At 50.0% G+C, this 26,369-nt stretch overlaps 1 protein-coding gene and 1 long non-coding RNA gene across 4 annotated transcripts in view; one reads left to right on the top strand and one right to left on the bottom strand.

The window, feature by feature from the left end:
• Positions 1 to 26,369, top strand: part of LOC135972145 (microtubule-associated protein 2-like) — a 957,474-nt gene that overhangs the window by 217,114 nt on the left and 713,991 nt on the right. The gene's annotated exons all lie outside the window — the stretch shown is intronic.
• Positions 8,991 to 10,581, bottom strand: LOC135974227 (uncharacterized). Its single transcript, XR_010591450.1, has 3 exons — positions 10,296 to 10,581; positions 9,714 to 9,818; positions 8,991 to 9,595 (listed from the first exon to the last, which is right to left on the bottom strand). It is a non-coding gene; the product is annotated as an uncharacterized LOC135974227 (long non-coding RNA).

A 26,369-nucleotide genomic window follows, 5' to 3' on the forward strand; every position in this document is an offset into this window, starting at 1 on the left:
GGGGACAGCACCACGCTCTCCAGGCTGCTGCAGTGATGTGCACTCTCTCCACGCAGGCTGGGACTCGACGGCATGAAGATGCAGGTAAGGCGCTGTGGCCCTGGCAGTGACCGCAAGGACCCTGGGCACCCTCTCGCTGCTGCTGAGGCAGCTCGCAGGGCTGGGCAGAGACCCCTCACCCGGGGACTGAGCGCGTCCTGCAAAGGGGGTCTCACCAGGCTGCTCTGCCTCAGGGGATCTGCCACCCCTGCAATGTCTCCCTTTGCTGCCGGGCTGTTAATAGTCATAGGACCAGCCCACGGCTCACAGCAGCAGCTTCTCCCGTCCCTGCTCCTCCTCCTGGCTGAGGGTAGAAGGGGTTGGTATCAGGATCAGTGTGTGTCCGTGCTCTCGGGCAGCTGCTTCCCCTGCACCTCTGGGGGGTGCTCTGCACCCGCCATCCCGTGCCCAGCCCCTTCGCTCGGGCCTTCCGCCCCTGCCACACACGCATTGCCCCTGGGGTGGAGCCTAGGGGAGGAGTCCCATCCTGTCCTGTCTCTGCTGTGCGGTTCTGGCCCTACGTTAGCGGACAGCCCCTCTGCTACCTGCGCTGGGGGCTAGAACCGAGCACTAACGGCTGCTTGGCCCCTGCTGAGTGTCCAGCAAGGAAAGGGGCTGCGTGCTGCTCCCCCATGCCCTGGCCACGCAGGCCTGCTTCTCTGTCCCACTTCCTGCAGCTCAGTGTCTTCAGCTGCTAATGAAGAAGTGCGCTGTAGGGGCCGCGGGCTAGCCCTTCTGAAGGCCTGATTGAAGTGAATGCTTAAAACAATTCCTCCCAGACCCCAGTGGATGTTTGTCCATCTCTCAGCATTGCCACACAAATCTCCACATTGTACCTCTTTACTCAAGAGAGGCTAAGAACTGGGATAGCTGGGGGGCTGCAGGTCATGAGTGAGGGGCATGGACAGGGCTGTTTGGGGAGCCCAGGGCTGGGACAACATAGGGTTACCATATGTCCGTTTTTTCCCGGACATGTCCGGCTTTTTGGTAATCAAACCCCTGTCCGGGGGGAATTGCCAAAAAGCCGAACATGTCCGGGAAAATACCGGCCGGGCACTTCCTCTCCCGCGGCTGCTCTGCTCCTCCCCTGACTCTTCGGCTCTGTTTAAGAGCCGAGCTGCCCGAGCGCTACCGGCTTCGGGCAGCCCCCTTGCCTCCGGACCCCAGCTGCCGGCCGGGCACTTCCCCTCCCGGGCTCCAGCTGCTCTGCTCCGGTGGCGCAGGGTCTGGAGACAAGGGGGCTGCCCAAAGCCGGTAGTGCTCGGGCAGCTCGGCTCTTAAATAGAGCCGAAGAGTCAGGGGAGGAGCAGAGCAGCCGGAGCCCGGGATGGGAAGTGCCCGGCCGGGGGCGCAGGGTCCGGAGGCAAGGGGGCTGCCCGAAGCCCGAGCGCTACCGGCTTCACGGTTTGCCGGGCAGCCTCCAGACCCTGTGCCCCCGGCTGGGCGCTTCCCCTCCCGGGCTCCAGCTGCGCTGGGGAAGCGCCAGCCAGGGGCGCAGGGTCTGGATACTGCCCAGCAAACCGTGAAGCCGGTAGCGCTTGGGCAGCCCTTTTCGTGTGGCTGGGAGGGAGGAGGGAGAGTTAGGGTGGGGACTTTGGGGAAGGAGCGGGGAAGGGGCAGAGTTGGGGCGGGGAAGGAGTGGAGTTGGGGCGGAGACGGGGTGGGGAAAGGGGCGGGGCCAGGGCCCCGTGGAGTGTCCTCTTTTTTTATTTTTTAAATATGGTAACCCTAGGACAACAGGGGGGCTGCAGGTCAGGAGTGAGGGGCATGGACAGGGCTGTGTGGGGAGCCCAGGGCTGGGACAACAGGGGGGCTGCAGGTCAGGATTGAAGGGCACCAGCATGCAGGCTGGAAACAGTCGGAGGGCCAGGCAGGCTGCGGGGCAGGGAGCCCACCAGGACTGTGGAAGCAGGCGCTGGAGGTTAAAACAAGCCCACTGACGACTTCCATTTAGTTTTGCTGTGAGCGCTGCTGTTTGCTAGACAGAGGCAGCAGCCGCCCTGCATAATGCCAGATAAGCTCATCTGGGCTGAACAATGAGGCGCCCGTGCATCTGGAAGGGCAGGTGCGATTTGCCTGCACAGCCCTCCCCAAGCAGGGAAACCTCTACCCTCCCCAGGGCTGGTTCAGCTTTTAAAAGCTCGATGCATTTCTTGGCCCTCCAGCTGCTGCCCAGTTCTCCTCTCTCTCACCGGCCCCTCCCCCATCTAAAATAAATATTTAAAGACATCACAAGGAAAGAACGTTTCCTGCCTCCATCAATAAAGCAGACTCCCCCCCCCCCCAGCTTTCCAACACTGACAGCACCCACCCACCCCACCCTGCCCTGGCTGCTTCCTCACGTCTCGCTGCTTTCGTGCCTGCTGTTCCCATCTAGTAATGCAGGGGAAGCCACCTGGGAACCCCCGGGCCAGGCCCCTGCAATCCCATCCCACCCCAGCTGGCTCTCAGGTGGGGCTGCCCCCAAAAGCGACATCCTCGGGGCATGTTCCGGAACTGGGAGTGACGCTAACTGACCCCACTCGGGGCTAGTGGAGTTTTCCACCCAAAGGTGGGTGGGGTGCGTGGACAGGGAGGCAGGGATTTGCAGCCCTCCTCTCTGCCAGATGGGAAGTGGGATCAGAGACCCGCCTGTGCTCTGGGTACAGCCGGCGAGCCTTGAACTCAACGGGCCTGATCCTGATCCCACGTACACTGAGTTTACCCCCATGTAAACTCACTTCAGTGGGGCTACTCCTCATTTACACCAGCTGGAGATCAGAATCAGGCCCAATGCACCTATTGTGGGGTTGAGAAGGAAAGAAAAACACAGAGAGAGAGAGAGAGAAAACCCCATGCAATCCAGTTATGGCTAGACAGATTAGTAGGAAAGAAAACGTCAAATATACAGAATCCAGCCCCAGAGTAAAGACTGGCCCCCACTTTTGAAAGGAAAGAACCAACCAGTGCATTCAGATTTGGACTCTCTGCACTTTCTCCCTGCCCGGGTGGATGCACCCACCAGCTGGGCACAGGCAGCCCTGCTCCAAGCACAGATGAGCTCTGGGATGATGATAAGGAAGGAGCTGGCGCCCAGCTGTTGGGGTGGAGCTGGGCGTCTCTCTTGGAGTGGTCCAGTGGCTACCACTCCTGGATGCTGCTACAGGCACTGGAGCCTGCATCTCGCCAAGCAGCAAAGCAAAGTGGGCCCTCCCAAGGGGTGAGAGCGAGCCAGCACGTGGGAATCAGACAGGACAGACAGACAAAGAGGGAGCCTGCAGCTGCACACACCCAGTGACGGGGAGCCACTCTGCATGGGGGGGGTGTTCATCTGGTTCTGGGGCTGGAGAATCCCAGCCCTGGGGAACCTAGGTCCTGCAGGATAGCTCCATTGGGAAGGGACTTGCAGAAGGGAGAAGTAGAGCTCCATATAAAAACACAAATGACACAAACAGTACACTGATAGAATTACAGAATCCCCTTCCCCAGAAGAGTAACCCGAATAAATGAGCATACCCCAAAGTAATGAGCAAATCTTGTAACAAGACCCAATCCACCCAGTCCTAATTGCAATCCATTCATAGTCAGCCATGTCAAGCAATGATCCCCAGCCCTACATCTCCAGGGGACTGTGTATGGACATGCACTGCTGTCCTCTGTTGCACAAAGCACATCAGACCAGATTAAGTATCTATTAGATTTTATTGTTTTCCTCTGAATAGCGGAGGAGCTGCTCCTTTCCCTCCTCAAGGGCTCCATTTTCGGAGCTCAGGGTCATGGGCCCCATTTCCAACTGCCACAGGTAAGTGGGTGGCTAACGAGTGTGATGCCGCCTGCGTATCCATCCATGGAGCATTATGAATGGATCTGCAGAGCAGTGGGTTCGAGAGGAACTTGATTAATGGCAGGAAAATGCCAAACAGTCTAAAACCAATAAAACTGATAAACCCTGGGATGAAATGTAGCAAAAGCCATTCCTATCCGCTCCGGGTTTCTGTCGGGATATTCAGAGGACCAGAAAATGTAAGTGGGTGATTTAAATTGTCTGCAGTTAATTTAACTTCATAGTTAATCCATGGACCACAAATCTTCAATTACTGGAAGAAACTATTCCACTCAAGGGAGAAAAGTGAATGACGCGGGTGGAACTGAGACTGGATTGATTATAGCCTGATCAGGCATATGTGTGACTTGGGTTTGAGGGCAACAGTCCTGAGGTTCGTTCTCATCATAAAAAATACCAGGCAGTTCGGCAAGATGATCTGTCCCCTGCGCAGGTCTAGAGTCGCCAAGGGTGCTGCAGAGCCGAGCAGAGCTGGATGCAGCACCAGAGCTAAGCGGAGAGGGGCAGAGCAGAGGGCAGTTGCACATCAGGACTGAGAGTTGTGTGTTCAAGCCCATCACCCTCCAGGTGCATTGTTTGGACTGGACTAGCAGGGGCGTGGCAGGCCACGGAGGATGGGTGATGCCTTGACACAGAGCTGTGTTGATGGTGCCCGCTGGATGCTAGGGAGATGGTGGAATTTGTGGGCCCCTTCTGTTAGTGGGCATGCTGGCAGGGTGGGATTCAGTAGTATGGAAAACGGAAGTAGTATAAGGACCATACCACCAATCAAACCATATCATCTCCCCTTGGCCCCTTAAACCCCACCCCTTGACCCCTTAAGCCCCGACCACCTGTCACCTGAAGTCCCACCCAAGGCGGACACATGACCGGAAGCAAAGTGTGTCATGTGACCCCTCTAAGAACTCCTCCCACTTCCCTCTACCAATCAGGAGGGGTTTCAGCCACATAGGACTGCCCCGAGAGCAGATTTGACCAATCGGGGGTGTCCTGGGGCGGGGTGACCCGTCCGGAAGTTGATAATGTGACCTCTCTAAGAACTCTTCCCACCGCCCTCTACCAATCGTGATGGGTTTCGGTCGCATAGGACCGCCCCGAGAGCAGATTTGACCAATCGGGGGTGTTCCAGGGCGGGGTGACCCGCCCAGAAGAGGGTCGTGTGACCCCTTTAAAAACTCCTCCCAGCGCCCTCTGCCAATCAGAGTGCAGCACCATCACCCCATAAGCCCCAGCGCCCCAGCAGAAGAGGCCATCTTTTACCAAGAATGCGTGCTTTAGAAATCGTGGAAACATGGACTCCTTCACCACCCCCGTGAGAAATTTGGACTTTGTTTTAGCCCTGAGGGCCTTTGACCATCCGTGAAGAAAGCGCTACATCAGCGACAGTTCTGAGGAGGAGGAGGGAGCGACCGAGGGGAGCCCTTTGGCCCAGCCTTTGATGGATACGCCGGAACCCGAAACCCAACTGCTTGTGAGACACCCCGATGAGCGTGGTGACCTCTTGTCGTCCACCCCCATGGAGGAGGAAGGCGAACACAGCTCGGGGGAGTCACCGGAGGACAAGGTGAATGGAAAAGACGTCACTCAGGTAAATGAATGATTAAGAAGTGACGGTTGATGATGGGGTGTAATGGGGTTAGGAACCAGCGGGTTGTGTAAATCTAAAAACAAGCAGTGGGGTGCTTACTTTCTTTTCTGAAAAATCTCTCAACAGCTCGACGATGCCTTTCTATAGGCCTTTGAGAACTTACACATCGGTAGCCCCGTGGGAGTAAATAGACATAAGCAAAAACAGCTGATGCATGATATGAGACACAGATATCAAGACGAAAATCTGGAAAAGGACAAAATGGAAGAATGAACCAGCTCAGACTTCCTTATGGAGTCCATTTTTACAGGCGGCTGTAAAAGGTCGTGTTAAACCAGGCGATTAATAAAACGTATTTATTGAAATGTGTCAATATGAATGTGTCCCCTTTCATATTTGTGTTAGTAAAAGACGGTGCCAGTAAAAGTCATGTCTAGGCAGCTCTGTTAAAGAAAATATATTAAACCCCCAGGGAAGTTGGGAGCTTGAGCGCTATTTCTGAGATGGCCGCTGCTAAATCGTCAGAGGCCGAACATAGTCTAGCCCTCCTTTGCTGCGGGGACGATTTGCTAAGTAATTTTAAAAGGACCAGGTTTCTCTTTACACAGCTAGACATGATTTCGGTCAGCAACCCCAGCTGCTACAAAGGGGCCTGCCAATAGTTCATCTCTTTTTATACCAGGCTGTTGTTCTTTTCAAAGTATAAACCACTAGCCAGTCTGGAGGGAAAACACCAGCTCTTAGTCTATAAGCTTCTGGTGTGGAAGCATTTAAATCCACCACCAGGTAGCCATAAGGTCTTTTGGTAGCATCCTCAAAAGCTTCTAGAAAGAATTCAGCTTTGCAGGGGTACATTTGCCGAGTGAGCGTAGCGATTTGTAATTTATCCCTGGGGTTTTTGCGTTTAGATTAATCGTGTGACTCTTTTCCCCCTGACAAAATACGTTTTGAACTATAAACAATGCTCAGGTTTCTGTGATGCACATACTTGGTAAAACCTTTCTCGATTTCACAAGCAGAGTTCATCAGATCGTCTATGATAATCATATTTACTTGATTGGTAGGAAACAAACGGTCATCGTCAAAAGCATCAGGCAGCCCCTCCACAAAATTGATAAAGGGATATTTACAGAGCAGTTCTTTATACAGAGGTTGCCAACAACTGTAACACCACACAATATTCTCAAGCATAACAGATAGTGTTTGTTTGGCATTATCCAACACATTTTTTATAAAGTAACTTTTCCCGCAGTTGCTAGGCCCCGCGAGAATTGCAGAAAAGAGGTGTTTCCACCTCGTATCCATTTCTAAAAGCCGTAGGGCAGGGTTTTAAACCCTTCTTCTAGGACCCTCTTGTTGTAAACGACTTTCAAGTGAGTTTAGGACCCTGCAGTGGTGAGCAGCAGCTGGGCGGGGGGGTTGGGAATCCCAGTGGGGCCTGATTCTGGCAGTTAGGTGCCTAAACCATCAGTTAGGCACTTAAGCCCTTTGGTGAATCTGGCCCCAAGAGGTACCCTGAGTGATCAGTTCTAGGCACATCTTTTCCTTCAGTAACTGTCTAACGATGAAGTACGCATCGTAACCTTTGGAATTGTGAGCTAGGAATGTGTAGTCCTGGAACTCTTTGCCAATAAAGGTCTCAACAAACATAGAAAGACACTTGTTGCCCTTAAATTCCCAGGATTTTCCCGGCTTTAGGGACATAACAAAAATGTAATTGGGCGTGTGCAACCCAGTCTCCTGCGTGCATTCAAAATCATAAAAAAGATACTTTTCTGATGATTTGGGCTTTCTAAGGCTGTCCATAAAACACAGGTGACTGTCTACATCACCAGCAATCAAACCCTGACACTGCTTACAGCGCCTCCCTTTACACCTGTGCCGCTTGTCCACATAAGACTGACACTTATCACACAAAGTTTTAGACAGGCATTCGACTTGTTTTTTCGATGCACAGTCGACGTGTCCGTCTAAACACTCTTTGGATCGACAATACAGTCTACAGCTAGGACACCTCAGCTGCACGCCCATGCTGTCCAAGCACATTACACTCAAACAGAGGCGGCAACGATACCTGCAAGAGTGGTCGTGACTGTACTCCATGTGGCAAAACTCACAATAATTTTTCACACCGAACAACTTTTTCACATCCAGAACCCCATAGTAATGCTCATCGTGCAACAGGATGAAAAAAGTCTTGGGGTACACTGGGCCCCCCGTTTTAAAAAAGCCCCATCCACTTTTCGCCGCATACAGCACCACCTGTATATTGACTCCTAAATGCTCTTCAAACGTTGCTACGTCACTGAGCAGAACCTTTTTTTGATCTGACCACCCCAGTTTCTCCTGCAACTTTCTCGCCCCCGCTAATAATTCCACGTCCGTAGGTTTACGGTCGGACATAACGGCCAAGAGCCCACCCACAAAACACAGATTGGTACCGGTGTAAATCAGGTCTACTAAGCATTGTCTCTTTTTATGGAGGATTTGACTACCGCGGATAGAATTTAAACCTCTACGAGCGCCCCCACCCCTGTTTTTTACAACTGTCACAACAAGGCGCAACGTCCCATCGAGATGCAGCTCTCTATTGCTCTGTAGCAGCTTTGAGGCCTGAGTTAAGAAATCCTCAGCAGACAGCTCATCCCTAGTTCTTCTGACTGAAAACAAAGGGTTAGTTAAATTTCGGCTCTCTAAACGTAACTGAACATAATCATCATAATCACCATTAACGTCATCTAGAACTAACTGTATTCCCCTGTGTATGGCTTCAACAACCTGCAGAGCTGAATTTATTCACTCAGGATTGACAAAACAAAATTCCTCACAATACACCGACCCCCCCCAAATCTAGGTAATTCACGTTGCCAACTTCTCACTCTCTCCATATACACCTCTGCATTTTCAGGGTTACTTGGGGATTCCTCTATGGAACCGTCAGCGGCATCTTCTACATCAGATGCTATTTGAGAGTCAAACTCCGAGGGGCCTCCGTGAGGGTCATCAGGAGGAGACGGGGACCTTCCTAGAGAGCCCTCTGGGGAATTTTCTAAATCAGACTCTGCGTGAGAGTCGGGTTCCACCTCCCCATTTTCAGACAAGCCAGTTTGAGAGCCTCCAGTAGGGGGCATCTCTTTTTGCTTTTTTCCTCATTACCTCTTTAGCCTTTTTAAAATTTTTACTGAGACCCTGGCCTGGAACTTTTTGGCCGCCATTTGTTTGTCCACCAAGAGCTGTCCCCCCTTTTGTTTACACCTGAGCTGATGTGTACCCTGGAAGGTGCCCTTTTTACCCAGGCCCCTTTCCACGGCTAGTCACGCCTGCTCAGAGCCACCTTTTGGAAAAATTGAAGTATTTTTCAAAAAGTCACCTGCCAGAGCTTTTGCATTTTTGACATGGTTTCCAGCTCTCCTTTCTTTTAGACCCCTGAGGATATAGCAGCCACCAGTATTCTGAACAAAGCCTCTTATTTTCCCCAAATCTTCATCAGTTTTCTGAATGAAGCATCATACTTTTCCCAAATACTAGAATATGGGGGAGCTGTGACGAGCTTATGGTGTTGGGAGAATGGTCTGTCAGTCCTTGGTTTTTTATTCACAACCCCTAGAGCGCGTGCTCCGGGTTTGTGAATGTGTGTATTTTTGCTCACGTTCACAACCCCCAGAGCGCGTGCTCCGGGTTTGTGAATCTGAGAGTTTTTGCTCAGTTTTCTCAGGGCTTGGTGTGGTGGTGGCCGCTGAGGAACTGGAGTTGTGTTTGCGTGATTGGTCTTTACCAGAATCTTTTGTTTTGTCCTTGGGTTTGACGTATATGAGGTTTGGACTGCCCTGATGCTTCATCTGCACTCTTGTGCTCAGGGCCGGCGCAACCCATTAGGCGACCTAGGTGGTCGCCTACGGCGCTACAATTTGGGGGGCGGCGACCGCGGCGGTATTTCAGCAGCGGGACCTTCCGCCGCCTCTGTGGCATTTTGGGGCGGGACCTTCCGCCGCCTAGGGCGGCAGAAAAGCTGGCGACGCTCCTGCTTGTGCTGTTTTGTGTTAGTGTTGTTAAAGGTCTCAAAGCAGATTCCTGGTTCTTTGGCGGTTCTGGTGGAGGTGTCCCTGTAGCTTCGACTACAGCATTGTCAGGAAAGCTGCCCGTGCCTATGAGGGGGGAGAAAAGACATTTTACAAAACTGAACTTTACCATCTTTCTCACCCACACCTATGGATTTACTTAAAATACAAAACCTCATGAAACAAATAAGCAAAATATATTTACTGGGCTTCATCCATCCATCAGTCATTGATGCTGGTGAATTTTCCTTTTCAGCTGTCTCTTTCCTTTTTCTTCTGAGCTTGTTTACCCTCTCGTGTTTTGACCGTACTGTGAAGCAAACAACATTATAAAACACATGAAACTGTCTTGTAAACTTAAAAAAATAAAATATTCGTTAGGGTGTTTTTCTATTTGAAAAGTCACAGCTTTAAAACAAAATCATCCATTTCAGGCTGTACAACAAACACAGGTTTTGAGTTTATTTCTACCGCTTTAAAAAACAAACCCACAAACATTTTTAAAGACATCTCATTTTGCAAAATAAAAACCAAACTGCTTTTAAAATCCATTGAAAATACTTTTCAGTAAACCCACGTGCATTTAAAAGGAACATGGTTGTTCTGTCCACCACCACCCCGCCCCCACCCCTACCATGTGCGTTTGGGCCTTCAGGTTAAAGAACAAGCAAACATGTTAAGTTAGGATTACCCCCAAATCCCTATACAACCTGTGCAATACCTGAAGGTTTTGTTTTTTTTTTAATTTAACAGTATTAAGCACATCTATAGTTAAAATGGTTTTTACCTTGGCCTGGTGGTGAAATGCAGCTTCAAGTTCCTGGTTCCATGCTAAACAGATCACACTGCAATAAAGCCAGGCACCATTATTTACTAAGACGGCATGGCGAAAGAATGGCATTATAGAATATCTATTTTCAGAGTTCAAATCAGGGCGCATACCTCCTCTTGCAGTCCAGCAGCAATTCAAGAGCGTTTCTGTTGAAAGAGACAGGCTCCAAGCTCCCTGAGGTTTTTACACCATCCTAACTCTTTGTTTCAAAATAGTCAGCAGGTTGATTGGCTCACCCCTCCCTAGCATTCCCTTTTGTGGTCTGGGCTGGGGGAATAAGTTGTCTGCACAACTGGGCTGCTTTTCTTTTCTTTTTTTTTTTCTTTTACTTCAAATACATTTTTCTGTAGGGCCTCTTACAGTACCCATTCCAAGTGGGGGCCCTTTGCAGATTTCAATGAATGTCTTGGGGCTTGTTTTTTATCAAGGTCCCCGCTGGCGCTAAATGTTCTTGGGTTAGGCACAGACACTGCATAGCATAACCTATGGCAATAACAGTGTTTAATAGGATTTCCAAGCACAGCTCAGCACACAGGCCCCGGAGTTTGCAGTTTATAGCCACTGAAGTCCAAGTCACACAGTCATGGTGCCGTTGGGCTGGCGCATCTATGACACAGCCCTCACAATCTTCAAAAAGCTTTTCCCTAAGGCAGTGATTAAGGACAGCATTAACAGCAACGCGTACAATAGTCCGCAGGACTTTTTTTACGCTCACGACATGGCACTGGCTCAGTTAGTTCCATGCCAAGCCTCCTCCTAAACTCCTCAGAGCCGTCATCCTCGAAGTCCTCTTCAACAATTTGTATCAGCGTTGAGCAGAACCAAGGTGGGCCCAGTTCATCTTCGCTGCTTGATGCAACGCTGTCCAGGGCCTCCTGTTCCTCTAGAAAGGCATCGTCGAGCTGTCGAGAGATTTTCAGAAAAGAAACAGTGTAAATTCCTACTGTGTTTTTTTAAATTTATACAACCCCCCCGCCCCCCGGTTCCTAACCCCATTACACCCCATCATCAACCATCACTTCTTAATAATTCATTTACCTGAGCGATGTCTTTTCCATTCACCTTGTCCTCCGATGACTCCCCCGAGCTGTGTTCGCCTTCCTCCTCCAGGGGGATGGACGACAAGAGGCCACCACGCTCATCGGGGTGTCTCACAAGCAGTTGGGTTTCGGGTTCTGGCGTATCCATCAACGGCTGGGCCAAAGGGCCCTCCTCGGTCGCTCCCTCCTCCTCCTTGGAACTGTCGCTGATGTAGCGCTTTCTCCGCGGATGGTCAAAGGCCCTCGGGGCGAAAACAAAGTCCGAAGTTCTCATTGGGGTGGTGAAGGAGTCCATGTTTCCACGATTTCTAAAGCACGCGTTCCTGGTAAAAGATGGCCTCTTCTGCCCCAGCACTGGGACTTATGGGGTGATGGTGGTGCACTCTGATTGGCAGAGGGCACTGGGAGGAGTTTTTAGAGGGGTCACATGACCCTCTTCTGGGCGGGTCACCCCGCCCTAGAACACCCCCGATTGGTCAAATCTGCTCTTGGGGCGGTCCTATATGACCGAAACCCATTGCGATTGGTAGAGGGCTGTGGGAGGAGTTCTTAGAGAGGTCACATTATCCATTTCCGGACGGGTCACCCCGCCTCGGGACACCCCCGATCGGTCAAATCTGCTCTCGGGGCAATCCTATGTGGCTGAAACCCCTCCTGATTGGTAGAGGGAGGTGGGAGGAGTTCTTAGAGGGGTCACATGAACCCCTTCGGGATGGTTCACCCCGCCCTGGAACTCCCTCCTATTGGTCAAATCTCCTCTCGGGACAGGCCTACGCGGGTGAAACCCATTCTGATTGGTAGAGGGCAGTGGGAGGAGTTCTTATAGGGGTAACATGACACACTTTGCTTCCGGTCATGTGTCCGCCTTGACACCGGAAGTATTACCCCCCATGTGTGGGTCTTCCGGTGACAAGTGGTCGGGGCTTAAGGGGTCAAGGGGCGGGGTTGACGGTAGGGCTTTATACTACTACCAAACACCCTTGGAGGCCCTTGCCTTCCAAAAGGGTGGCTTTGTAAATTTAGTATCAGGTGTTCTTGAACGAGGGTCCTTGGACATTTGAGACTTCACTGTGTTTTGAAGTTTGGAGAAGGTTTGCCTGAGGCACATTAAGATCCGTTTGAGAACTGGAACTTTGTTCCTTGAAGGGGATGGTGTCCTAGCTCTGGAGGCCTTTTCTGGCTTTGGAGGAGAACCGTCAGGACTCCCAGTTGCTTTCTCCCCGGCTTGTGAAAGCCCTGTTGTACTTGTAGCAATGGACACCATCTTTGGTTGCTTGGTGGGGGCCGTTTTCCCCATTCCATCCTGCGTCTTGCTCCTGTCTGCTGGAAGGAGCCACACCACTGGCAGCTTGTTGTGGTTGGATGACGCTGAGGAGTCTCCTGGAGTCCATCGCTGTGGAATTCCATGGGATCTTCTGGGCAAGTCAGCACCTGCAGAGCCAGCAGGTCTCTTCCGTCGAACCTTACCGCACTTGCAGACTCTGATTGGCGGCTGGTCCCTGGAGAGCTTTGAAGTCACAGTTCCATCGAACCCGTGTGGAGCCGTGATGTCTCGAAGACCATGCAGCTCAGCAGATACTTGTGTCTCCTCCTGAGTTTTCTGACCCTTCTCCTTTCCTGGATGTGCCTTGCGGCACAGCTGGCAGACTGAGACCTGGCCCGCCAAGGGGCGGGAGCTGCTCAACATTTCCATCAGGTGCTTGATCTGCAGGTCGTGCGCAGCCTGCCCAGCAACGAGAGAGTCAAGAATGGATCTTGTCAGCTGCCCAGAGCCTGGTGCCTCTGGGGCAACCTGGTGGCGTTGGGTCTTGGGACGATCTGCCCTGCTCTCACCTGTCTGTGCCCCTGGCCTCAGGCAAGAGCCTTCTCCCGAGATAACCTTCCTCTCCATGTGCAGCTCCAGCGTCTCTTCTGTCCCTTTGGTGCTGCTCACACCGGTAAGGGGCTTTCTCAACTCACTCCCATAAATGTGGAGTGTCGCTGCGAGTGAATTCTCTGTTCCTGCGGTTTCTGGAGGTGGCAATGTCAGATCCACCCCTGCTGGCAGAGTGCAGCGATCTGGGTTAGCCTGGTTTCCTTCCGCACTCTCACTCCTGCCCATCTCCATGGTGGTATCTTCCACTGGCGTTGGAGGACGTGTGGAACAAGAGGAGCCTGTGCTTTGCTTCCCTGTCTGCGATACGCTGCCATGGTCTGGGGTTTCTTTCCCTGTCGAAGCTGCTGCCCCAGGATGCTTCCAGGAGTAAGACCTGGCCATTTGCTGCCTTCTGTTGGTGGGTAGGGCATGTACATCCTCCAGCCACCTCTGACAGGGGGCCCTTAGAGGCAACTGAATAGACCGAGCCTTCTTGGAACACACCTGAAACGGTGACCGGTACGGAGTCACGATGCCCCTGCAGGTAGGGTGAGAGAGCCGGCCTCTCTCCTCTGGGGAAGGAGACATGAACCTCCTCAGGGAATCCTGGATCCTCATGGGCAGTCCCCATCTTTGCTGCACTTGCATCTTTATAATGTGGAACTCCAGCTGCTTTTTAACGTCCCTCCCAAGGAAGAGCAGCTCCCCAAGGATGGGAACCACCTCAACCTCGGGCTTTGCCTTCAGGGAGGACAGCTTGGGAACCGGGGGTAGGAAAGTCCGCAGCGATTTCCACTGGGCATCCGGCAAACCCCACTCCTGCTGCAGCTTCTTCCACTGCGTGTGCCAGTCCAACTTCTCCCTGACCTCATCAAGCAGGAAATCGGTCTCCATCTCACTGAACTCCACACCAGCTCCCCTGGCTGGGACGGTGTGAGGCACCTTTGCCGGGGGCTCTGGGTCCAGGGTGAGCAGCCCCCACTGCATGACGAGATGCTTACGCCTTATGTGGAGTTCGATGGGGTGGGCAGGCTGTTGTCCCATCGTTGGCAATGCCGCTGTCCTGGGCTTGCCTGGCTCCCTAGGGGGGTGGAGTGGCCCAGGCAGGGCAGTCTCTCTCAGGAGGGGAGAATCTCTGTGCGACTCTCCCACCATCTTAGGAAACGCCTTCATTTGGATCTCCAGGCATTTCTGAGCCACGTGCTCCTGCAGCTTGACCACCGCCGTGGGCACAAGCCTTGCCATTATGGCATCAGGGGATGCCATGATCCTGTGGGCCTTTTGGGGCAGGGATCCCGAGAGGCACACACATGGTTCCTGGATCTCCTGGGCATGCTGAGGGCCGGCATCGGATCTCAGGGGTGTTGGGACCTTTGCTGTAAATCCACATTTGGGCCGATCTGTGTTGAATTCCCATTGCCGCTTGGTGTCCCGCTCCCCCAGCAATGGCTCCCCTAGGATGGGGGTTTGTGGAGCTGGAGGCAGAAGAGCTGTATGGGGTTTCTGGGGGGTGAGGGGTAAGCCCTGCTCGTGCTGGAGTCTCTTTGAGTGCACGTGACAGTCCAGCTCCTCCCGGACTTCAACGCTTAGGAAAAGGCCCCTGCTCATGTTGAACTTCACCCTGGGGTCTCTGTCCGGTGGGCGTAGAGCAGGGGCGTTAGGGATCACCTGGGCCAGCGACTCAGTGGATAGGGTAGGTGCCCCCAGTTGGCTCTGCAGATGCTTCTGTCGGATGTTGAAGTCTGAGCCATGGGATGACGTCTGGTCCAAACCTGTGGTCTGCTCTCGCCGGTCTTGTCTGCTGTGGGCAGGAGGCCTGGGGAAAGGCTGGGCTTGGATGGGATGAGTGGATCCTTCCCAGCCCGCGACAGGCGTGATCTCCCTTGTGCGGCAGAGGGGCTCTGATTGAGTCACGGAGGCTTCTCCCAGGGAAAAGGAGCTGTGACTCCAGAGGGAAGAGGGGATGGATTCCATAGAGGAATAGGAGAACTGGCTCGCCGCAGATGTCGTCACACTTGGCCTGTGGGAGAGAGCAGACAGGGACAGATGGGACATGGCCCTGCTGAGCTAAGCCTTCCAACTGTACTGCAATGGGGCAGTGCCTAGGCATGCATGGCACACCACACTCTGACACAAGGACATCAACTGGCTGACGAAGGACTGAGAGGGGGAGCTGGCACTCAATTGATCTATAATGATAACCCCTTTGTCACACGCACATGTGCAGCACCTAGCACAATGGGGCCTTGAGCATGATTGGGGACCTACTGCTATTTTAATAGAAAGATTAGCTAACAAAAATTGGTTTGGGTGAGGAAGATGTGAGCATGTGTGTGTAACCCTTGCCAGAGCATGTTGTGAAGGCCAAGACCATAAACAGGGGTCAAAAAAGAACTTTACACCGGATTCCAGGCCAGGGACCCTCAACCCAGCAGTTCTGGGCTTTCCTCTCCCAGCTTTCCCTGCTACTTCCCTGGACTGCTTCCTGCCACTCCTGGTTCCCCTCCTTGCTCTGGGTGCACCAGCTCCAAACACGTCCCCCTCTGCCCAGGGAGGGGTGTCCTTTCCCAGCAGCAGCCCCTGTCTGTTGCCAGCTTCCTGGCTTTATGGGCCCCGCCTATTCCTGCCCAGCTGAGCCTGCTTGCCATCAATTCCCTGCTCCTTGGCTCTTCCTCCAGGGACACCATGTAGAGTTAATGGGTCTGCCTGGCCACCTTAGCCCCTTCCAGGCCTGTGTGGGGTGGACACCCCGTCCCAGGGGGTCATCTGATTGCTGTTTCTTTCAAACACAGCAGGGAGCAGGGGCAGGTTCTAGACAGTTGCCTGCTGGGAGATATTGCCGGACAGAAGGATTTGATCCTATTTACAACCCAGCTTGTGGTCTCTGCATTTAATTTCTGATAATCCCTCACCTCACTGTCACTGGTATCTCACCTTGGAAGCTAAAGCCTCTTAGTGGCTTTTTCCCTGTTATTTTAGGATCCTGGAGTGTCTGGTTTTCTCTGCTCCCTCCTCTCTCCATTCACTATCCGCTCCCACCCAGCCCCCAGTCTGGTGCCCCCCGTGCAGTTGCCTTACGGTATCAGAACTTCATCCAGGTGCCTGGCCACGTACTCTATCCTCCTCTCAGCGATCCTGAGGGTGTGAGCCAAGGGGAGTTTCTCCAGGGGCATGCGGCAGCTGTGGAACAGAGAGAGCAGGTAGCTGAGTGCCGGCCCTGCCCTCAGGCCCCCTTTTACCCAGAGGGGCGGCACTGAAAGGCTCCCTGTCCCATTCTCCACTGAGGCAGCCTCCTCCTCTGCAATACCCAGGCCTTGGATATTCTGGTTTTGGGTTAGCTGGATTGTTAGGTGACCCCTGTCTAGTGTGGAGAAGGGGAGAGTGTATCCTGCTGGCAGCGTGTGTGTCATGTCCCTTCCACAGAAGCTATCAACATATAGGATAACAGCCTACTACAGCTACCAACTAATGCAGCTGCCTCTTTAGCTCTAAGGGGTGCTTTCTGCTGCAGAGCTGAAGGTCCAGGGTTCAAATCCTACTGGGAACCCATGCTGGGGGACTTGAGGTGCAAGAGGGGCCATTACACAAGTGCTGCCGGATCCCTTTCACCCTAATCACCGTACCAGAAAGGCCAGCCTTCCTCCTGACCTCTCCACCTCACCTTTCTGGTGTGCAGGGGGCTTCTCCCATCAAATATGTTTTCCCCCTCCTGGTGGGGGAGGATGGTCCACTCCAGTCGACACAATCTACCGCCGCCCCCCTTCCCCCGCAGGTTAAATGAGCCGCATGATGCTAGAGTAAGGGAATGACCCACTGTACGATGCATGGGGGTGGATTAGAGATGGCAGCTTCTGCTGGGTGGGAAAGAATTGCATGATTCTAAGGAGAATAGTTGCTTGCCTGGTCTATAGGTCGGGGCAGGGGAGGGATTACTAGGGCTACTGCCCCTGGGGGCGGGGATGAATTGCATGACACGAGAGGAGGGGACTGACCCACTGCAGATTTATGGAGCCAGGCATTGCTTACCATGCCTCTAGGCGTGCACAAGCCTCCTCCAAATCCTCCTCACAGCATCCAAAACCTGCCAGAGGTGAGACATAAAGGACACATTGAGCTGCTTGGGCACCCTCTGCTTCCTAGTGCCCCAGAGCCCCAGATTTCAGGGGCCCCAGCCAGTGCCTCTGCATGACTGTGGGCATGACTGTGCCTTCGCAGGAAGAGGGGAGGCAGGTGGGGGAATAGACCCTATTTCTCTGCTTTGCGTGGGACCCGAGTTTGCCACCACAGCTGTGGGGTCAGGGGCTGCTTACCTTTCGGTTTCTTCCTTTTGTCCCTGCGCCTCATCTTCCTGGGAGAAGCCTGCCACACACAGAGAAAGCAGCAGGGTTATAAGAGAACTCCTCAATAAAACGGGGATAACAATGAGCCAGAGGTGATTGCCATGTGGGGCCAGAGGGAAGTTTTTCCTTGTGGGAGAGTATTGCACTAGGAGGCATCATGGGTAGGCATTGTGCTTTTCTATGATGCAGCCAATATATGGCACACAGCACAACCCATAACAGGGGTCACTGGAATAATCCAGGGGTTGGAGAAACAGGGATTGCTGGTACCAGGAGCCTGCAGAGTTTAGAAGCATTGCAGGAGAGAATAGAAGTGCTGTTGCTGGGTCTGGTTCTCTCCCCCCTCCCCCGCCAGTTATGAATTGCAAAACTGGTTTTTAGAATAAACCAAAAGCAAGTTTATTAACTACAAAAGGTAAATTTCAAGAGATTATAAGGGATAGCAAACAGATCAAAGCAGATTCCTGAGCAAATCTAACAAAACACGCAACCTAACCTTAATACGCTAATTTAACTGGTTAATAGTAGACAGCAACAGAGGGTCCTGTGGCACCTTTATGACTAACAGAAGTATTGGGAGCATAAGCTTTCGTAGGTAAGAATCTCACTTCTTCTGATACTTGGTTAATAGTAGCACATTCTCACCCTAAATGTTGTTTTGTGCAGGTTGCAAAGTTTCTTGAAGGTAAACTGCACTGATTGCAGCTTAAATATCCAGGTATTCCTTTCACAGGCTAGATCTTTCCCCCCTGGGCTCAGCCCCCCCCTCCTCCCCCTCAGTTTAGTTCCTTTGTTTCTCCAGGTGTTTTCAGCAGTCTTCCTTTTTGGGCAGGGAGGTGGTGGAGAAGAACCTAGATTAACTCACTTAGAAGCCTTCAATAGGATTGGGATATGACAGGAATCCTTTGTCTCCCAGTTTGACCTCCACCCCCAACTCCCTCCTAGTGGAAAAATACCACCAGTCCAAAATGATGTCCAGTACCAGGTGACATGATCACATGACCCTGCAGTGTCAAAGCAGCATCCCAGGAAACTTCTCAGGAAGGAGGAAGTTTAGTATCTTCAAAGTCCTACTGGCTCATCCAGGCTGATTGCCTACTGTTTGGTGGGCATTCCCCTGGTGCAAGCACTTTTGTAATTGATACAGAGCCCGTATTCCTAACTTCAGATACAGAAATGATACATCCATACAAATAGGATAATCACATTCAGTAAATCAGAACCTTTCCAATGATATCTCACATGACCCATCTTGCATAAAACATACCTTAGTTATGCCATATTCATAGAACAATATTTCTATGAAGAATATAGGGCATAGTGTCACAGCAGTGAAGAAGGATGTGGACAAGGGCGATCCAGTGGATATCGTGTACCTGAACTTTCAGAAAGCCTTTAAGGAGATCCCTCCCCAAAAGTTCTTAAGCAAAGTAAGTTGTCAGGGGATAAGAGGGAAGGTCTTCTCATGGACCAGTAACTGATTTTAAAGATGGGAAACAAAAGGTAGGAATAAATGGTGAGTTTTTGGAAGAGAGATAAATAGCAACGTCCCCCAAGGATCTGTACTGGGAACAGAATTGTTCAACATATTCATAAATGATCTAGAAAAGGGGGGAAACAGTGAAGTGGCGGGATTTGCAGATGATACAAAACTAAAGATCGTTCAGTCCAAAGCTGAATATGCCCTCCTTGTTCCTAGATGTAGAACTCTGTGTTGGGCTGTATGAAATCACATTTTGTTTGAATGGGCCCCATTTGCCAAACAAACTCTCCAGAACTCTCTGTATGACTGCCCTGCCCTCATCGTTATTTCCCATTCTGCCAATCTTTGTGTCATCAGCACATTTTTATCAGCAGCAATTTTCTATTTACGTCCAGGCTACACCTGACGGCAGGTTGCTGCTCTGGCAGCTGGCAGGCGCTGATGTCGTCTCTAGGTAAGAATGGGGCTGCCCTCCTGCAATCTCCCTCTAGCCTGTGAGCTGTCAATGCTCTGCTTACATCAGGAGATAGGATGTGGCAACCGCCCAAGGGGGTGAGCTGCTGAGCTCAGAACTAGGCAGGAGAGAGGGCATCAGATTTCCCAGGAAAACCCTGGGTCTTTTCAAAGCTTTATGACTCTCAAGCCCCTAAGCAAGGGACGTTTTTTCCCTACTTGTGAAGCAGAATCTCCCAGCCTGAAGTGATAATCTAGTGTTACAAGTGCAGAAAAACGTTCATGGTATCGCCTGCCCAAGCATTCCAAAACCATGCGCTGGGCCCCATCAAACTCATGAGATTGACTTCAAAATAAAGATATCTTTAAAAAAATTCATCTGAGGAACTCTTCATTTGCCTTCTGGTGTCTGAGCCGCTAGAGTGCACTCAATTTCCATTTTCCAGCTTCTCTTTGCAACCAATGTGCTAACAAATAAAATGAAATGAAATCAAATCAAATAAAAAGCCGAGATTCTCAGATAAATCACTTGACTCCAGCAGTGGGAGCTTTAAGAAAAGCACCCTATATCATGAGATAATAAAGAGCCCTACCTCTTATCTAACACTTTTAGTCAGTGGATCTCAAAGCACTTTACAAAGGAGGTCTGTAGCATTAGCCGCCTTTTAGGGATGGGAAACTGAGGCACGGAGAGGAACAGTGACTTACCCAAGGTCACCCAGCAAGACAGTAGCAGAGACAGGACCAGCACTTAAGTCTCCTGAGTTCCGTCTAGTGCTCTATCCACTAGGCCACAGTGCATTTGAAGTAAGGGGTCATAATCAATACATTCCTGTGGTGTGTGGTGGTTATTTTGGCTCTCCCAATGCCATAGTTGTTGAAGTGACACATTTTGACCTGTGACCTGTGCTGGCCCAGGGGCATCGTTGTTAAAACGAGTTTCTCACAGCAGCTTCTTGTTAGGCCTGAACACAAGTTAACTGGACCATGTCTCCAATGTCCCATTGGGAAAGTTTAAAAGCCACTGAAGGCCTTGCAGTGCACTGACATACTGGGATTTTCAGAAAGCCTTTGACAAGGTCCCTCCCCAAAGGCTCTTAAGCAAAATAAGCTGTCATGGGATAAGAGGGAGGGTCCTCTCATGGATCAGTAACTGGTTAAAAGATAGAAAACAAAGGGTAGGAATAAATAATCCATTTCTCCGAATGGAGAGAGGTAAATAGTGGTGTCCCCCAGTGGTCTGTACTGGGACCAGTCCTATTCAACATATTCATCAATGATCTGGCAAAAGGGGTAAACAGCGAGGTGGCAAAATTTGCAGGCAATACAAAACTATTCAGAATAGTTAAGTCCAAAGCAGACTGTGAAGAGTTACAAAAGGATCTCACAAAACTGGGCGACTGGGCAACAAAATGGCAGATGAAATTCAAGGTTGATCAATGCAAAGTAATGTACATTGGAAAACATAATCCCAACTCTACAGATAAACTCATGGGGGCTAAATTAGCTGTTACCACTCAACAAGAGCTCTTGGAGGCATTGTGGATAGTTCTCTGAAAACATCCACTCAATCAGCAGTGGCAGTCAAAAACGGAAACAGAACGTTGGGAATCATTAGGAAAAGGATAGATAACAAGACAGAAAATATCATATTGCCTCTATATAAATCCAGGGTACACCCAGATCTTGAATACTGCCTGCAGATGTGGTCTCCACATCTCAAAAAAAGGCCAATTAAGTAAGAGAAAAAAACCCTTTTGAAGTGATAATCAAGATAGCCCAGTTGTTTCTCTTACTTAATTGGCCTCTCAGAGTTGGTAAGACAACTCCCACCTGTCTCTGTATGTGTATATATATATCTCCTCAATATTATGTTCCATTCTCTGCATCCGAAGAAGTGGGCTGTAGCCCACAAAAGCTTATGCTCAAATAAATTTGTTAGTCTCTAAGGTCCCACAAGTATTCCTGGTTTTTCTATCCTACTTGTTGCTTGGAGGTAATGAATTATTCATTTGATCTTATAATAAATATTTGAACTTGTAATATACCTGTAAATGCCAATTAGAGGCTGCTCTGCATTTTAATCTGAGCAAAACAAGTCGGTATTTGCATGCTCTTTTCAGACATTTTGTTCTTTGTGATTTTGCTGAATTTAAAGTGTTCATGAAAACTGGAGGATTCAAGAAGAAGGCTCTTCTTACTGGATCACTATATATGGAGTGATCCCAGCAGGGACAGAATGCCACAGGTATGTCTTATATTAGGTAGCAGCAAATGTTCTATCATGGCTAGCTGGGGTGGTCGGGGCAGTAAGGAACAACCAATGAATGGAGCCACGAGCTCGGTCTGTGGCCCTGTCTCTCTCTGTGGATGTGTCCTGCCAGCCCAATGGGGCCTGGTCAGAACAGGGGGCCTCTGGCCACCCTCCCTCCCTTCCTTTCATGGGGCTGTGTCCAGGCAAGCTCTGCTGAGGTGTAGGATGGCTGCAGGGGGGTTGGGGGGGGTGTCCTCCTACCATCCTGCTTCTCCTGGAGAAACTGTGCTGGGTCGCCATGGCCATCCAGATGACCAGGACCAGAAGGACGCAGGTGTACAGCACCCAGGGGCTGTCCCAGCAGGCCCAGAACCAGCTCTGTGTGATCCCCATCCTCGTGCTGGGGAGGACAGTCTGGACACTGGGCTCCCTGCTGGTGTTGCCACTGGATCTCTCCCGAGAGGCTGTTTGTTCCAGTGACGCATCATAAAGGGCCAGGACCAGGCAGGTCCTGACATCACAAAGGGACTGCATGCATCAGAGGTGAGCAAGACCCTCAGCTCCCTCCAGCCCCTCCCCAGTGTTAGGGGGCTTATGTTTTTCCCCTTTTACTTTCCTGGTTCTTCTCGCATGAACAGAGCAACAATACCCCAAGTTCAAAGGCGCAAACAATTTGATGTTTATTGGGGTAAACTTTTAGCAAGCATCATTTTAGTTGCCATTCTATTTTCAGGTACCATGGTAGCTGTTACACAGGGGCTGGCCTCCTCGTTGAGCATTTTGCATTTTCGTACACATTTTCCACCCCTGTCAGCCTTTTGAAGCCATCCCCCACCCACGTCATGCTAGCAACAAGACAAACACCACAGACAAACAACGCAAAACATAGATTCATAGTATTCTGGGTTATTCTTTCACTGGCGCCAGCATGCTTGTAGAGTGTCTGAAAAACAAAAGAAACAAATTTTACCCCCTTTGCTGGGGACAGATTATTGGTTAATAATAATACCAATTCCTTTTACAAATTTCCTTGCTAATTGCAGGAAAAACAGAAGAATTACCTTTAGGCTGTTCTTATTTTGTTTTATAGTCAGGCTAGTGAAATACCCCACTCACTGGTCATTTATGAAATTTATGAGGTGGCGTGCCTCAGTTTCCCCTCTTGTACAACAGACCAGGTTTGCAATAGTTTTTTTTGCTGTACCAAGCTTTACGTTTATTTTCAGGTAATAGCTGAGAGACAGCTTTAGATTTTGGCTTTGTATCTCCCCCCTCCCACACACACACACCCCGTTAGGGTTAACCTGTCCCCCTTATTTTCAGGCTTGACTTGTTTTTTCACCTCCCTCTTCTGGAGGGCCATAATCTGAGTCTTCTAGTAGCTTGTTTGCTGACCAGATGGATTTATTATTTCCAGATTTTTTGTGCTGCTACTTATGGGTAGTTTTCTTCTTCCCCCATCAGTTAGGTAATTTGCATTTACACAGAGGCTTGCTTGGCTTGCCTCTGGATCCAAAGCGATCAGCAGCTCAGAGACTGTCTTAAAAGGGACACATTTCACTTCCACCAGAGTTCTCATTACTTTTCACTTTCATCTCCTGCTTTAAAACACACAGAGATTTGAAAAAGAAAGCACAATTTATTGTGGCTTCTTTTGGAGCCCTAATAGGATTTTAATTAAGTACCATGTTTTGTTTGCATTTCTTTTACCTCTTTTCCAATATACACTGCACATGTCCTGGGAAATAGTTTAATTTCCATAACATTAGATTAGTCATATTAATTTTACACAAGGTGTAACTGCCTTCCCGTGCCCACAGAGTTTTCATGCACCCCCACAAAAGCGACAGTCCAATCCCCCAGAGCCCCCGCAAGGCTCAGTGTTCCCATCATTGCTCCCCTTTTCCTTTTCCTATGCATGCACAAAACAATTTTTCCCAAAAAATTTTTTACTGTGATTACTTTTTTTTTTTACACAACTGTACCCCAATTACACTCCCATCTTGTACAACCAGAGACAGCCAGGGGCAGTCAAGTTAAGTTCCAATAGAAACCCCTGACATTCCTTTACTGATTTTGATCACATTACCCAATAGTTAAATAATTTGATTAGATTATTTCTCCTCCTGCTGCCTGCAGCAGTCCCCTATAGACCATTTTTGTGGGAAAAGGGCCCATTTTTTCTCAGAATAGCTGTAAAGGCTTCTGGGGACAGAAGCATCGTGGTGGTAGTAGCCACTCTTCCTGACCCCCGGTATAATTTAATTACCAAGCTTCCATCCAATGTGATTGCACAGAGTTGTACAGACAGTTACATTTATAGAATTGGGTTTTATTATTAAACCAAAAACTTGCTTCTTGTAACACCACAACTGTTACCTGTACCATTTTCACAACTCCCAAATGTTTACTTTCCTCCAAACCCTGATTTATTAATTTTTGCAAAAAGTATTTGTAACTTTTTACTTACTTTTTTAAATTACTTACTCCTACATTTAGTTTTTTAAGGTAGCGCACTTTGTTTTTAACAGCTCAGCCACCAAGTACAATTATTGCCACACAGCCGCCTTAACCTGTGCTGTCTTTACCTTGAGACTGTTCAAAAGGCAGTAAAACATTTGTCTCCATGGTTGCCCATGGATCTGTTACTCCAAAAATTCCAGTGGACTACAGCAGACCTCCGTCATACTTTGTCCCAAACAAAACAAACCACCAAAAACATTTCACATAAGTATCCAAAGTCCCCTCCACTAAAACTTCAGAAAAACAAAAGTGTTGAACGGCCGGGGGAGTGGAGGGGGAAGAGGTGTAAAGAAACCAATGAAGCCGGTCAGGTCAGTTTAAAGTACAGGCTCCCAGCAGCAAATTAAGTAAACTGAGAGAAAGAAGAAGGAAAAGAAGAAAAGGATATACTTAGCGCTGAACCAAGAGTAGACTCCCCGGGTTGGAACAGTTGGGAACCCTTCCCCCCAGGTTCTCAGCCTGGCTCTGGGAGAAGACTGGGGGTCATTACCTGCTCCTGCAAACCCGGCCATTTTTCAGGTTGAAACCTTTTCTTTTTTCCTCCACTTCCCCAGGACCAAGTCCCAGCTCCTGTCTCTAAAGGTGGTCTGTTAACTCTGCTTCTGACTCTAAACCCTGATGGGCCAAATCATCTTTAACCACCCGAACTACTCTACAGCCCTTCAGCAGCCCTTGCTGAAACAGTATCAACCTTGAAAGTTTACTGGCAGCTTCCCATAATGCTGCCCTTACTTCAAACCTCTCACAAGTGGACTGAAGTGCCTCCTTTCCCTGGAGGGCATCCAGTCCCCATGGGCAGGGACCTTCTTCCACTACCCATATACCAAAGGAGGGGGGGGGTCCGCAGCCACCCCCATCCCTCTGGGTCCCCTAACACTGCATCCATTTCCTTTTTAATCTCATCCCAGGCTGACCGCTGCTCCTGGTATGGGCCCTGGTTCTTCCTTATCCATTTATCCAAAAAATCCTTTTCCCTGGCTTGCCAGAACCCGCAACTACCATCATGAGAGTTCGCTATACCCCCTCCAAGCAGAGCTGCGTGGACTCTTGGGGGTGGGCGGGGGGGACTTACAGGCTGCCACTCACCTATCCGATGCGATGCATCTGAGTCACGGCACCAAAATGTTAGGGGGCTTATTCCTTCACCCTCTCACTTCCCTGGTCCTTCTCGCATGAACAGAGAGCAACAATACCCAAAATCCAAAGGTGCAAACAATTAGATGTTTATTGGGGTGAACTTCCAGCAAGCTCAAATCCAAGTTTCCTTCCTCAGTGTCCCCCTTCCCAGCTCTGACACCACAGAGCCATCCCTGTTCCCATTCACTATTCCTATTCCCCCCTTAGCAAAACATGATTCCAATTTCCCCACCCTCATTCCCTGTTCCCATTCACCCCCCCTTACTTCCTGATTGACTGCAGACTATATAGTAAAACTTGAGTTGTGCTTAGCTATACCTTAACCAATCATGTTACTGAAATTTAACTAACCAATTCTAACATACTCTACCATGGTTCTTTAACCAATTATATCCCACCACCTTAACAAACCCAACAAAATTAATTATACAGCAGACAGAAACAATTACAGAACCAAACAGACCATGCAAATAAACATACAAAACAATACAGAAGCAAGAATTTTACACCCCAGCTATTGATAAGTGAGTTCTTGCCAGACAGGATGCTATTAAACTAAGTTTCCTTTTACATCTTCTAGGCTCTTTCCTTTCTCTGGAGGTGACAGGAATATCAGGACAGGATTGGATTCCTAACAGCCAATAGCACCTTATTTCCATGGGACTAGTCTGGAATGTGAGGATGTGACCGCTCACTTCTCAGCTTAGGGCTGCCTCTGCTGCTTAGCCGAAGGCCTTACTTAGCCTAAGACCAGAGCCTCAGACTGTCCCTTACACCTAAAAAAAAGGAATTAAAATCACTTTTTTTCTACCTCGATAACTAGCTAAGTGATAAGAATACTCCTAAATTCTTAAAGTATAGGCCTTTGTAGACAGGCCTGAATATCTCTGTCCTAACACCCAGCACCTCATGTAGGTACTTAGAGACTGTGACCGAGTCACCCT

The sequence above is a fragment of the Chrysemys picta genome, chromosome 11 (assembly GCF_011386835.1).
Source record: "Chrysemys picta bellii isolate R12L10 chromosome 11, ASM1138683v2, whole genome shotgun sequence".
Classification (NCBI taxonomy): domain Eukaryota; kingdom Metazoa; phylum Chordata; order Testudines; family Emydidae; genus Chrysemys; species Chrysemys picta.